At 40.2% G+C, this 15,092-nt stretch overlaps 1 long non-coding RNA gene across 1 annotated transcript in view; it reads left to right on the top strand.

Moving 5' to 3' along the window:
• The window catches only part of LOC140634666 (uncharacterized), a 174,115-nt gene that overhangs the window by 67,762 nt on the left and 91,261 nt on the right, over positions 1 to 15,092 (top strand). Inside the window, exon 3 of the long non-coding RNA XR_012032067.1 lies at positions 7,082 to 8,434. This is a non-coding gene — a long non-coding RNA (uncharacterized lncRNA). The remainder of the gene's footprint in view (positions 1 to 7,081; positions 8,435 to 15,092) is intronic.

The following is a 15,092-nucleotide window of genomic DNA, read 5'->3' as shown; positions in this document are numbered from 1 at the left end:
CAAAGCCAACATCTTCCTCAATTCCTTGCTATTTTCTCTCATCTCCCAAGAATCTGCTTTCTGCTTAGGCAAGGCTTGACAGCAACAATTCAGGGAAGCTGAATTTGAAAATAGAAACAAAATTTAAATGTAGAAGGACAAAAAAGAACCAAGTTGCAACTAATTAGTATGTAGGCAGCTTTCTCACACTGAACATAGTGAGATACTTGCTTTCATTTTTACGGAGTGAGAGTAAGAGGTAAAAGTTGGAAGGGGTTCCATTCGGTTCCAGGGGCTTGAATACATATCATCAAGGGAAATAGAGAAACTCAAGTAAATACTCAGTACTCATTCCTGAAAAGAAATGGAAGCTTACATCACTGAGTTAGCTTTTCAGTCAACTAACCTAGCAGTCAAGACCAATGTTCTTCTATGTACTTGGACATTATTTTTGATTCTTTCAAGTACTAACAGCTCTGGCTGAACTGAGCTTTGGGGAGCTTGACAACAAGTGGAAAATAGGCATAGCTATATCACTTACAATTTGACTCGTGTAATTCTCACTATTTCTCTCAATCAGCACCATTTATAACTATTAAGTTGCATAGACTGTGAGTCTAGAGAAGGATATACCTTTGCATTTCTCTTTATTGATACTGCTCTGATCTGTGCTCCTAAAGCTTTTGTCAAGCAAGCTACAGATTGGTGCCCAGTGGGGAATAAATAGTTCTAGGCATCTCACCCTACTGCATCATTTAGAACCCCAAACGTACTTCCTCTCACCCATCACTCTAAAATCTCCTTGTCATCAGAGGCAGCTTATTGGTTCATAATATCCCCTAAACTGAATGGTTTAAACCTAGAAATTCAGTTTCAGCTTCTCTCTGGGTGGCTAGATGCTAGAGATCGAGATGTCAGTGGCAGCTCATTGCCATCTTTGGAGGTTGTAGAAGCATCGTCCTAATCTTTGCCTCAACTTCACACGGCGTTCTCCCTATGTGTACACATTAGTTTCTGTCCTTGTCTGTGGCCATATTCTCCCTTTTTAAAGGACACCAGTCATGTTGAATAAGAGCCCCCTCTCCCCCGCCCCCCTCCGCCCCCCCAACCCCACTCCAGTCTGACCTCTTCCTAACTTGAATGATACCTGCAGTGACCTTATTTCCAAATAAGGTCACATTCCCAGGTACTATGAGTTAGAGCTTCAGTAGAGGAATTTGGGGTGGGGGACACAATTGAACCCATACCAGGCAGGAACTTGGTTAGTGATGGGAGTTGAATTTCTGTAAACATAGCCTTGCATTTGGCCCTTTACATTTTATTTGTCCACAGTGAGCCATAATGGTTACAGAGGAATAATGGAAAGACTTTTACGACGGCTTCCGTATTTCTTCACTTCTTAAATTGAAATAGAATATTTTTTTCTAAATACTGAGCCTCTATTTCTTGGAATTAATACAACCAAGTGAGACAATAGGAGAACATTTATTTTGCTTCCATTCCTTCAGCAGAAGAGCTCTCCAGTCAATCCAAAGCTCCCAGGCATTTCTAACAAGCCCATTATAATGCTTAATAACCCTCAAGACCAAGTTCTTTTTGCCTCCAAATCCCCCAGGCTTCAGGTTAAGTTGCTTTCTATTGTTCTGCCTTCATGAAAACAAAGAGCAGTTGGCCAACTACTTTGTAGGACTCCTTCCCTGATGAGCATTACTGGGTTTCCTTTTTACATTCCATCCAATAAACAAAATAATTTAACTTTTACTTTAGTTGTAGTCTAACACTGAATTGCCTCTGTGGCTCTTACAAAACCTCTTCAGGATCTCCTGATACTCTTGAGTGAGTTATTTCAGAACTAGGGATGCATCCCTGGGCCGGTCTGACTTTAGGGTAGAGAAGAGCAGACCCTTGTGGATTTAGGTGTGCCTGTTTTCTTGCACAGCTGCCCTCAGGGGAAGTGGCAAGCCTTGCTCTGAATTTCACACATTTCTTCTCTGCTGAGCAGTGCCCCATCTATATTTCATTTCTTTGAAATATATTTATTTAATGCTTTTTGTGAGCTTGATACTGGGGCTGGGAGCCAGAGATATGGTAATCGGACTGGTGGCAAAGAGATTATGGTCTAGAGATGTAGATCTTAGATCTGTTTAGGATTTGACACTTTACAGTCTCAAAAATTGAATACCCCAATTAACTTTTCTTCATATTAATTATATTGATATTTTTCATATTAGAAAGTAAAATATTTAAAATGTTCATTTAAAACACTAAAAACTCATCACATCTACATAAGTAACATCCTTAATGAAAAAAAATAGTTTTTTTGACAAAAATGAACCAAATGACGTTAACATTTTTGCATATGTTCTTAATTCCTGGCTTTATAATAGAAGATAGTTTAATTCTCCTATCTGTTTTTGTGTGCAATCTATTATAATCTTATTTTGGTTCAAATATAAGATGATAAGTAGCTGGAAAAAGGATGAGTATTTTAATTGCTTTTCAGATAGTTGTAGATCTTTAATGCTACACCAAAATGCAACAAATGATAGTTCTCTAAATGTTAGCTGCAATGTGGATTTTGAAACCATATAAATGAACATTTCATACTCTATTAAGCTCCATTGGTTTATTTTATACTTTCAATGAATATTTTACTATGCATTGGTCAATTGGAAAATACTGGCTTAGTTATGCAGATTTTCCAAATGTTAATACATTTCATTACACCTTATCAAAAACTCATATTTGTTAATATCAGCACTGATTGTATCAGAAAAATATAGTTTTTAAAGATTTTATTTATTTGAGAGAGTGGGGAAGAACAGAGAGGGAGCGGGCAGCAGAGGGAGAGAAGGAAGAGAGAATGGGGGAGAGAGGAAAGGAGAAGCAGGCTTCCCGCTGAGCAGGGAACCCATTATGAGGCTGGATCCAAGACCCTGGGATCATGACCTGAGCTGAAGGCAGATGCTTAAGCAACTTTGCCACCCAGTCACCCTAGAAAAATCTTTATGGGGAAACTCAAGTTCATGATGATGTATAAGTGTGAATTTTATCATTAACAAATACTTTTAATTTTTTCCCTTGATCTGACTGATAGGCTCACTTTACATTTTCAATAAGCTGTCTGTCAAATACTCAAGTAGCTTGTTTTTCAATTTTGTTGGAGTGAAAGTAGAACACTATGAAAAAGAAAACACCTAGTTCCACTATTACATAGGTGCTTTTCCCTAAGACAGTGATCATCTTTTGGTACAATTTTGATACTTTGTGCTTCTCACTTCATCACAGAAACTATGAAAAAGATGCCTATGGAAAAGATACTCCATCTGAGATTTAATTGAAATAATATACTGCTTCATCAGGGAATTCTTTTTTTAAAGATTTTATTTATTTATTCATGAGAGACACACACAGAAAAAGAGAAGCAGAGACACAGGTAGAGGGAGAAGCAGGCTCCATGCAGGGAGCCCAATGCGGGACTCAATTCCGGGTCTCCAGGATCACACCCTGGGCTGAAGGCGGCGCTAAACTGCGAAGCCAAGGGCTGAATCAGGGAATTCTTAAGTGAAACTGTCATTGCTTTCATTATATGTGGCAGTGAAGAATATATGGTTACTGGTAAAGTTTGGTTTGAGCTAAGGTACTAGGACTTTTTATCCATCAGTGCATATGTCAACATAGGGAGGAAGGCAAATAAAATCTGCATATTTCTATGAAAACAGTTTTGATTTTGTGGACACTATGAAAGGATCTCAGGGGATCCCATTGGGTACGCGGATCACACTTTAAGAACCACTGGTCTAGTTTGGTCAGGAAACAGGCAAGGGCAATCCAGAGTTTAGGTAATAAACTGGAGTAGGCTTAGTAAAGTTAGGAATTAGGGGCATAGGGACAAGCTGCTCTGAGGATGTGACATAGAAACCAAACTCTGGAAAACAAATAGAAATTAGTGTTAGGAAAATGGAGAAAGGTAAGTGAGAGGCTAAAACTTATACAAGCAGTGATTCAAGATGAGAAAGAATGGTACTTTCATAGTTCTGCAAGAGTGTTCAAGGTTTTTGAGGAATATAATGTGAAGATGTGAAGTGAAGGAGATAAGCAGGGACTTCTGTAAGGTCACACATGCTGCATAATGACATTTTGAGTTGAAGACCTTTGAGCTGTTGAAATATTCTTTCTTTTTTTTAAAAAAAAAGATTTTATTTATTTATTCAGAGACACACAGAGAGAGAGAGAGAGAGAGAGAGAGGCAGAGACACAGGCAGAGGGAGAAGCAGGCTCCTTGCAGGGAGCCCGACGTGGGACTCAATCCCAGGTCTCCAGGATCACACCCTGGGCTGGAGCCTGCACTAAACTGCTGAGCTACCCCTGCTGCCCTAGCTGTTGAAATATTCTAAGGAAGAAAGTATAGTGGCCTAAATTAGGGTGATGGTATTAGGAATGGAATGTATGGATTCGAGAAATCTTGAAGAGCTAAGAATGGGAGGTCTAAGTGGTTAATTGGATGTTAAGGATTAAGGGGAAAAGGAGCCAAAGATGACAGCTCAGTTACTATTTTGATACGGAGATAAGGTATACTGGAGGCAAAGTGAATTTTGGAAGGAGGGAGAAGCTAGTGAGTTTATTTTCATATGTTGCTTTTCCCTGGGCCAGCCATCAATGTTGAGTTTCAAGAAAGGATCTGAGACTCTTTCCTACAGTGATGTAACAATACAAACCTTACAAATGAAGTTGGAGCAAAACTTGTATTTTTCAAAGCATCTTGGAACCTCAGTGCATTTATTAGCCTTTATTGCAAAGACCATGTTTCAGAAAGAAAGCCTCAGTGCTTTGTCCTCAAAGTCTGGAATACCTGGCATGGTAACGTTGGCTGCAACCCACTGATGCTAGCAACAGTTCACATTCAGCTAGTGCTGTGGAGCTCACAAAGTGATTTCACATTAAATCATAAAATACCTGTGAGGTAGGTACTACTCTTATGCAGTTATTTATAACTCGTGTTTTTTTAAAATTTTTATTTATTTATGATAGTCACACAGAGAGAGAGAGAGGCAGAGACACAGGCAGAGGGAGAAGCAGGCTCCACGCACCGGGAGCCCGATGTGGGATTCCATCCCGGGTCTCCAGGATCGCGCCCTGGGCCAAAGGCAGGCGCTAAACCACTGCGCCACCCAGGGATCCCTATAACTCGTGTTTAATCAAGTCTTGCTGCTACCCAGTACCATACTAGTTCTACGCAAAGTTCCCCTACCATGAGCTTTCTAGGAGTTTCCAGAGGTTTTCCTTTTATGATCATAAGTTAAGTGTGGTCGGGATACATGGATCAGCCATGCTCCTTGTCTCTCCTTGCTTCAACTACCTGCCCAGATGTTGTAAACTCATGCTTGTCAGATACTACAGGTGAGTCTTTCAAAAGCAATCTTGTCTGCTGAGCTTTGGATATTTCCTTCTGACTTCCCACTCCCTGGGATAGTTGGGAGTTTCATTGGGGACCTTCACTGATCTAATAGAGCCTTTATGTTGGCAGAGGTGACTTGGAATCTGCTGGGAGCAATTAGAACATCTCTTTCCCATTTGTACATCATTAGAAGCGTTGTTTGTGTCCCAAACGTCTTAGTCAAACATCTCTTCGAGGTTCAGTGATGGCCTAGGCCTTCTGACTCTGCATTCAATAAAATCCCAACCTCGTTTTCTGCAACTGCAACCCATCATGAGTGGCAACATCTCTTAACATTTTTTTCTCTGGGCCTCTCTAAGCACTTCTCACTAATCATTTTGGTGCTTATTGACTGTTGACAGAGATGACTAGAAATGCTGGCTTCTTCCTGTCTGTGTTTCCAGAGTTGCTAATTGCTTCAATATATATCAGTAGAAAAGAGCAGTGGTGGATGTAGAAACATTAGCAGTGCTTCATGCTATTTTTCTTTTTCTTCACGTGCTTTCTCACATTCCTCATTTATGCAGCTACCTTCATTTTTTGTTTGCTTTGAGTGAGGGTTCTGTAGAGAGCCTTGACAGAAGTTGTAGGATCCTTTTTATTCCCTGTCAGACTTTTTTTGGAGGGGAGGGGGAAAGTGAGCTGGCCAATTTATTTAGGTCTCTGATGCCCAGAATGGCTGGTTGTGAAGGATTGTGCTCATCCTGGTTTCATTTCGTATTTCTCTTTGATCAGATAGATGTGAGAAAGAGAGTTAAAGTGGTTGGAGCAGCAGACGCAAGATGAAGTCAGAGCATAGAGACAGTGGGGTAATTACTTGTATTTGAGACTTCGGCGTCTAGTCTCTCATTGAATGTTAGCCCAAACAGAACAAATAAAACAGATTTTAAAGTGACTGGGTGGGATGGCCTCCTCAAAGCTGTCCCTTGCGTCTACCAGAGGTTCTCTGCTGCCTTCTTGCCCACCGTCTCTTCTTAGGTTCTCGTGTCTGCTCTGTTCAGCTCTATCTTCCTCACTTACCATGTCTCTTATTAGCTCGCTTCACAGTGAAACTGGATAATTACAAAGGAAAAGAAAAGCCTCCTTCCTCTATCTCATTTCCCATAGCACATTCTGAAATGAGAAAGAACAGTGTCTAAAGGGCCACTTGGGTCAGGTCATGAGTGATTGTTCCGACAGAAGGGTGATGAAAGCTGCTAAGTTTCAGGAAGATCTGAGCCATTCTCTTAAATACTAGGAAGGAGAAAGAGGTTTCTGGGTTCCAGGAGTAGCTAAAAACCAGCGCTCCATTACCTAGGCTCCATATGATGTGCCCCGAGAAGCAGGTGATGGGTGCTGTAATAAGGATGATGGTGGTAGGCACAGAGCACTAAAATTTGCATCCTGGGGAGGTGAGGGAAATTGGCATGGACATTAGATGGAGCCAACTTTCTATAAGAGCACTGACTTAGGGGGTGTAAAATAAGAAAAGACAAGGCCCCTCCACATCTGTTCTGGATTATGGATGTACCGCAGGAAGTGAGAGCAGCCCTGAGATGGGGAGAGGTAGCATCGGTAAGGACAGTGCACCTGATGCCATCATAGTGAGATGGTTTCTTTAAACATAGGACATTTAATTTAAGCAAACAAGAAAGTAATTTTTGTTTTTTACATCCACCCTTGCAGGGTTAAAATTCATGGACACTATACAGACTTTTGATTTCCACGACTCCGATTACTGGTACTATCGACAACGATGACGATGATAAAAGCTGATATTCATCAAGCTGTCATCATGTAACAGACCAAATGGATCAATTGCATTTTCACAAATTTAAGAGGTTACTATTACCGTTTTCTAACTAAAAAACAGGCTGGAGAGTTGATGCAGTATCTCCGCATTCACAGGATGATTCAGTCGAAGAGCTGCATGCTCTTGGATTCCCCAGCAGCCTCTCCCTGTTGTGCCTACACAGTATGCCGTGCTGCCTCCCTGGTGACTGAAAGAACTGGCACACTGCATAGTCATCCATAAGAGGCCTGGACAATTACGTGATTCTTAATACTTACAAATGGAAGGAGAGTCAGAACTGGTTTTTGAAGAAAGAAGATAGTTTTAAGATCTATAAGGAGCAATTGAAGAGAGTGTATATGCTGATGCAACAAGGTGTCAGTATAGGGACGCCTGGGTGGCTCCGTTGGTTAAGTGTCTGACTTCAGCTCAGGTCATGATCTCAGGGACCTGGGATTGAGCCCAGCATTGGGATCCCTGCTCAGTGGGGTGTCTGCTTCTCCCCCTGCCCTTCCCTCTGTTCCTCCTTCTCCCCCTGCTCCTGCATGCCCTCTCTCTCTCTCAAAAAAAAAAAAAAAGAAAGAAAAAAAGAAAAAGAAAAATCTAAACACAACAACGACAAAACCCAAGGTACCAGATGGATGTATTAATACACTAGAAACTGCATCCCTGCTCATTACCCCTGCCCCCCTTCCTCTTTATGACACCATGTGACTTTGCTCCTACAGTTGAGGTTGTACATATTACATAAGGAACTCTCAACAGTGTGGGGAGGTGACTAAGCTGGTGAGAACGGTCTCCTACCAAAAAAAGAAAATTTAAAAATTAAATTAAAAATTAAAATTTAAAAATCCTCCCCCACGTCCCCGCCCCACCCAGGGAAATAGCAGAGGTTCTGGGTAGATGACACTCAGGGGTCTCGGCTGCAAACAGTATTTGCACCTTAAAAAGCAGTATTTGCAGAAAAAGAATTTCCAGGAGGTCCAGCAAGCTGCCATCTGAAGCTCTGCAGCCAGGTATAACACCCGGCCCACTATAGGGCATTGCTGCCAATTAGCGCCTGTGAGCCTCAGATTCCTCAAGTTCTGCCAGAAATTCCAGAACTGCCACTGCTCCCCGGGCCTCTGTGACTGTGTTTGCTAGAAAACTTCGTCCCATTCCCATGACAGTTCTTCCTGTCTCTCGTTTCCAACATCGAGGCACGTGCATGTCTCCTTGTTACAGTCCTCACTACAGAATCTAGAGAGGTGAGTTTTCCTTTTGTACCTTGGGCAGGAGGGACTTTGGATGTGACAAATCAATAAAGGATAAGGAAGGTAGTCAAAGATGTTGGGTAGCCCCAGATGAATAAAATCTACAGGGGTGAAGATTTCAGAAGTGTACTGTGAGAAATAAAATTCTAGCCTGTATCACACGTGGGGGCCAGTGTGTTCTACTTCCTAAAGTGGGGGAAGAAAAGACCTAAAAGCTCTGAAACTCTTGGCTCACTAGCAGAGGTATGTGTCTTTTCCGTGGTTATATATTTGAATTAAGATCCAAACAAGAGGGATCCCTGGGTGGCGCAGCGGTTTGGCGCCTGTCTTTGGCCCAGGGCGCGATCCTGGAGACCCGGGATCGAGTCCCACATCGGGCTCCCAGTGCATGGAGCCTGCTCCTCCCTCTGCCTGTGTCTCTGCCTCTCTCTCTCTCTCTCTGTGTGACTATCGTAAATAAATTAAAAAAAAAAATTAAAAAAAAAAAAAAAAAAAGATCCAAACAAGATCCATGGGTTGCTTTTACTTGCCACGTTAGCCTCTCTCTCACGTTCTCCTTCACTTCCTTTTCTCATTCCTTTGACTTGTTAAAGAAACCAGCCCATCTTTCCTGCGGACTCCATTTAGATGGCTTTCTTCAAGGGCCCTTTAGCTTATTTATTCTCCGTTTTCTGAAGGTTGGCAGGCTGATCCGGAGAATTCTATTCATACTCAGTTTTTGTTTTGGTGAGAATTCTTCACAGGTGGTACTATGGCTTTCCTACTGTGTTCAGACGTTAAAACATAGGCGGAGAAGCTCCAGCTCCCCTTTGGGTGAGGCCAAGGTCAATTTGTTCATTCCTCTTGCTCCATTAATTTGCGTCTTGTTAAATTGTCAATCACCTGTTCACCTGATAGTTTTATTTTTTTAAAACTAATTATATGCTATTCTTTTTTTTTTAAGATTTATTTATTTATTTATTTATTTATTTATTTATTTATTTATGATAGACACAGAGAGAGAGAGAGAGAGGCAGAGACACAGGAGGAGGGAGAAGCAGGCTCCATGCCGGGAGCCCGTCGCGGGATTCGATTCCTGGACTCCAGGATCCCGCCCTGGGTCAAAGGCAGGCGCCAAACCGCTGCACCACCCAGGGATCCTCTCACCTGATAGTTTTATTTTATTTTATTTTTATTTTTATTTATGATGGTCACACACAGAGAGAGAGAGAGAGAGAGAGAGAGAGGCAGAGACACAGGCAGAGGGAGAAGCAGGCTCCATGCACCGGGAGCCCGACGTGGGATTCGATCCCGGGTCTCCAGGATCGCTCCCTGGGCCAAAGGCAGGCGCCAAACCGCTGCGCCACCCAGGGATCCCCACCTGATAGTTTTAATGTTTATGACAATTGTCTTGCTTCATTATAGTTTGACTTCATTAAAGTCAAAATGGTGACTTTCTTTCTTTCTTTTTTTTTTTTAAGAGATTTTATTTATTTATTCATGAGAGACACAGAGAGAGAGAGAGGCAGAGACACAGGCAGAGGGAGAAGCAGGCTCCATGCAGTGAGCCCGACATGGGACTCGATCCTGGGTCTCCAGGATCATGCCCTGGACTGAAGGTGGTGTTAAACCACTGAGCCACCCGGGCTGCCCAAATGGTGACTTTCTAAATCTGTAATTCTCTGTGCTTTTTTTTTTTTTTTTTTGGTAAAGATTTTATTTATTCATTCATGAGAAACACAGAGGCAGAAACATAGGCAGAAGGAGAAGCAGGCTCCCTGCGGGGAGCCTGATGTAGGACTTGATCCCAGGACCCTAGGATCACTACCTGATCAAGGCAGCTGCTCAACCACTCAGCCACCCAGGCACCCCTCTGTGCATTTTAAAGAGCATTCCCTCACCAACCTCCTTACATACTGTTTGTACAGAAAGACAAATCTTTTTTTTTTTATCAGTTTTCAGAGTAAGCTGGTGCTCTAACAACTTCCTAGGATAACCAGTGTATTTTTAAATTTTCAGTTTCCTTGTAATTTCATGTTTTGTTTTTTTTTAAAGATTTATTTATTCATGAGAGACCCACAGAGGAAGACACACAGGCAGAGGGAGAAGCAGGCTCCCTGTGGGGAGCCCGATGTGGAACTCTATCCCAGGACCCCGGGATCATGCTCTGAGCCAAAGGCAGATAACTCAACCACTGAGCCACCCAGGCATCCCATTTCATGGATTTTAAGTACCACTCTAAATATAGGGATTTTAGGAATGTATTTGATATGCTTTGACACATTCATTTTTCCTTTGCTCAAATTGTCTCCGCTTTTGGCCAGTGAAGGCTCTTGCATGTTGGCTCATGTGATCCCCTTTAGTCTTTGATAGTTTCCTTACTTTCTGGCCTATTAAGATCTCTCATGCTTATTTTGTATATTTCCTTTCCAAGATCTAGAATAAGGAACTTCCCCAAGGGCACTTGTCCTTTATAGTGACAAATGGACTTTAGAAGACTGAGTGATGTCTGCATTCATTGCTACTGGGGTATCATTGCTTCTTGGCTTTTCCAATGGACAAAACAAGGAAATATATTTTCCTTTAAAATGTATATTAATACTACTTCAAAGTATTTTGCTTTAAAATGTATTTATAGTAATAGTCCTACTAAATTTGCTTTAGCCTGGGAAATTGGTTGCATATGCTGAGTTTACCTGGAGAATGACAGATCATGGAAATGAAAAGACAGGGGCTCAAGAATTCTGGATTTTAGAAGAGGAGCCCCAGGGATTTGGGGCTTAGACCTCTGAGGGCAAGGTACTCTAAAGGAGCGTGTGAAACCAACTGCATCCCTGAGATGACATACTAGTCCTTATGTCAAAGTTTCTTCATCCGCTTTGGTCATCTGAAGCTCAGGTCAGCCCTCAGAAAGGGCTCATGGGAATGATATTCCCAGAGTTCTTATAGGTTGACAAATGTGTTTTTGTCACTTTACACTTGAAATCCAGGTTGGGTGCATATAAATTCATGACATCACATTGTTTTTCTTCAATATCTTATATTTATTATTCCATTACATTCTGGCATAAAATGTTACTAAAAAATTAAAGCAACAATACTTCCTGCCTATCTTTTCCCCTAATAAGCAACTTGGTTTTATTGCCTGTGGGCCCCCCAATTTTTTTTTTTAATCTTTGTCTTTAAGGTCCACTAACCTTATTAGGTAATATTTCAGAATGTGTCATTCTGGGATGTTTTTCCAAGATACTCAGCATGTCCTTGTAATAGGACATGTCTTTTATGTCTTATGTCTTTTATTTTGGAGTGGGGGTAAGATTTTCTTAATTTTCATATTCTGTTCCACCATTTGGATTTCCTCTCTAGCAACCCCTTTATATATGTGTCGGCTCTTCTTACACTCTATCAGTTGTATTTGCCACTCTTTCAAATACTTTTCATCCTTTTGTTTTCGCTGTACATTTTGTTTTTGCCTTCTACTTAAATCATTATCTGTTTGCTTTTGCATACATTCTAGTTCAGGCTTTATTTCTGAAATAATTTTTATTTCTAATTCTTTTCTTAGTTCTCACCCCATATCTGATTTTTTAAATCCTAACTTGTGGTGTTCTTTAATTTTTAAATCACAAAATTCCTTTAGCTGGTTGGAAATAGTTGGTTACAATTTTCATCTGTTTAAAGGCTCTACTTACTGAAATACTTTCAATATTTGTAAGGAAAGTGTCCTACTCCTTGCTCTGTGGTTTTGTTTCATCCTGTGGAATTTTGATACAGTTCTGTTAATTGCTCACACTTGTCTGATATTCAATTTACTGAACTTTTAGGAGGACAGGGTAGGTGCTCGCTTTGGCAGCACATATACTAAAATAGGAGGACAGGGTGGGTCAATTAGCTTTTCTAACCTTCACAGATATAAACTTTTTTTTTTTAATCTTTGTCAGATGTTTACATTCAAAAATCAATAAATACGACCATCTGCTCTCTGAGATAGTGTACCTCTTCTTTCCTACTTTTATTTGTACCTTCCTTTATCCTTCTATGAATTCTGACTTTAAAAATGTGGAACCTATCCTCCTCCCCCACCACCCCAAGTCTAGGAGGAAGGGGGGGCTTTGTTTGCTTAGTTCTCTGAGTTCCTCTTCCCAGAGCTCCAGCTCTTTCAGACACATACCTTATAATTACCTGTTCGTGTTCAAAAGCTTCCCAATTTTATTTTGACTTGTCACACTTTCCAGTAAATATCTATCGATCGTTTAGGGCTTCTTCCATTTTCAGGTCCAGTAGATATCATGTTGCTTTCCTCATCTGTCTCCTGCACAGATGCTGATACCATGTTTTGTCTATAGGCGCTTCTATTTTCAGGATTGTGGGGATACTTCATCATTTAATTTTTCTGCCGATTCAGTTTTGGTTTTGCATTTCTAGCTGCTCTGTCCATTTTTCTGAGTACATTCTGGAAGATTAAGAAATGCCATCGCTGCTGCCCCTGTGTTCCCAGAAATTCCATTCAATCCACATTTACTTGTTTTTTGTTTTTACTTCTTCAACTGTATAGCTTACTAGTGCTTTCCTTTAATGACGTTGAGTCTTTTTTGGCTTATAACATTAATGTAATTATTCTGTCTTGCCATATATTTATAATAGTTTCAAAATAATAAAATTGATGCATTTGCACTTATTATTTGTCCTAAAATTTACATGATTACAATGTCCTGGTTTGCCTAAGACTTTCTCAGTTTTAGCACTAAACATCTTGTGTCTCAGGAAACTACTCAGTCCTAGGTAAAACCTGGATGCATAGCTACCTTACTTTCACTACTAAAGATAAATTCTCTCTCTTTTTTTAAAAATTATTTATTTATTTATTTATTTATGATAGTCACACAGAGAGAGAGAGAGAGAGAGGCAGAGACATAGGCAGAGGGAGAAGCAGGCTCCATGCACTGGGAGCCCGACGTGGGATTCGATCCTGGGTCTCCAGGATCCCGCCCTGGGCCAAAGGCAGGCGCCAAACCGCTGCGCCACCCAGGGATCCCTAAAGATAAATTCTCATTTCTGACTCTCCTCTTCATATTCTTGCAGCTTGTGTAGGTTGGTCATTTTTATTAGATTTTTGGCTTATTCTTCTGTTTCTTTTTGAGAAAATATATTTGTATATCTCCAAATTTTCTTAAAAGTTGTTTCACTCAGTGCTTTCTGATATTGTCTCTTACAAATACATCCTGAAGATAATTTCATATCTGTATTAGATTTTCTTTATCTCCTTTTACAGATATACTCATTCTACAGTATGGATGAACTGTGGTTTGTCCAACCCAATTCTTCATTGCTGGACATTAGGTTGTGTTTTGCATTTTGCAATTATAAATCATTGCACAACTACTAGCTTTCTTTAAATACCATTTATTTTTCGTCAGTGTATCTTTGGAAGGGAATTCCAAAAGTAGAACTGACTGCTGGATCAGAAGGGATGTGTATATTTAGTATTACTAAACATAAGAGTTGTGCCATTTTGAATTCCCCTTTAGCAAGATAGGAAAGTACCTGTTTCATGACACCTTGGCAAGAGAGAATAAGTTGCTCTACTTGTGAATATTTGACAGTATATGTGAGAAATGGTACCTCAGTGTAATTTATAATTTTCTGAATGAATTTGAGCATATTTTCCTTTGACTAAGGGTCGTTCACATTTTATTTATAACCTTTGCCTATTTTTTCCTATTGGCTTGCTACCGTTTTTGTTAATGTTTAGAAGTTCTTTATAACCCTTTGTAGATATATTACAAAATATTTTTTGTCAATATTTTAACTTATGTTGAGTTCTCTTGGCCATGCAAAGCTTACTTTATCGTTTTTATGTAATCAAATTGCTAGAAAATTAATTTTGAATCCTAGTCCAGGAAGCTCTCCTTACTCTTAGTTTTATATAAGGAATTCATCATTTTTTTTTCCTACTACTTGTGGAGTTTTATGTTTATATTTGGATGCCTGACCATTTGGAATTTTATATTCATATTTTAATTTTTTTATAAAACTATTTTTGCACTCCATTTTTGAGAGAGGTATGTCAAAATCTTATTAATCTTTCCTAGTGTTTCTGTTGATTTCTGCTCTGCTTATTTTGTGGTTATTAGGCACATACAGACCAAGAGTGTTCAAACAGCTTGTTTAAAATTTTTATGGTATGATCCTCTTCATTACATTAAAGTTTATTTGAATAGCAAAACCAGATTCTAGTATATTAGTAAATGGAAAGTTTCATAAATATATTCTATGGTCTTTATTAAATCAACCAGCTGTGAACACAAGAAAACCAAGCAACACTAAAAACCACAATCCAACCGCAAATAAAAACATGGATTGTCTTTGTGACTAGTTCCTAAAAAGAGAATGGGAAGAGTGTGAGCAGGTGATCACCTAAGCTCATTTCTATCACTTAATGCACTAGAGAATTGAGACCCTGGGAAATGTAGTCAAAGTCCAGATGCCTGGGTGATAGCAACACGTGGTATTGAGGAGCAGCCTTATGGAACTCAAAATATTTTGATGCAAAAGTGCTATGGCTAGATAACCAGGAACCCTTGTTCAGGACCTTGGAGTTAATTCACTGAGACCACGAGCCCCCATCACTGATTCCACACCGCTCCCCCTAGTGGAAGGAACCTTGTAGGAG

Source organism: Canis lupus, chromosome 6 (assembly GCF_048164855.1).
Source record: "Canis lupus baileyi chromosome 6, mCanLup2.hap1, whole genome shotgun sequence".
In the NCBI taxonomy this organism is placed as follows: Eukaryota; Metazoa; Chordata; class Mammalia; order Carnivora; family Canidae; genus Canis; species Canis lupus.
This window is presented reverse-complemented; position numbering and strand designations above follow the sequence as displayed.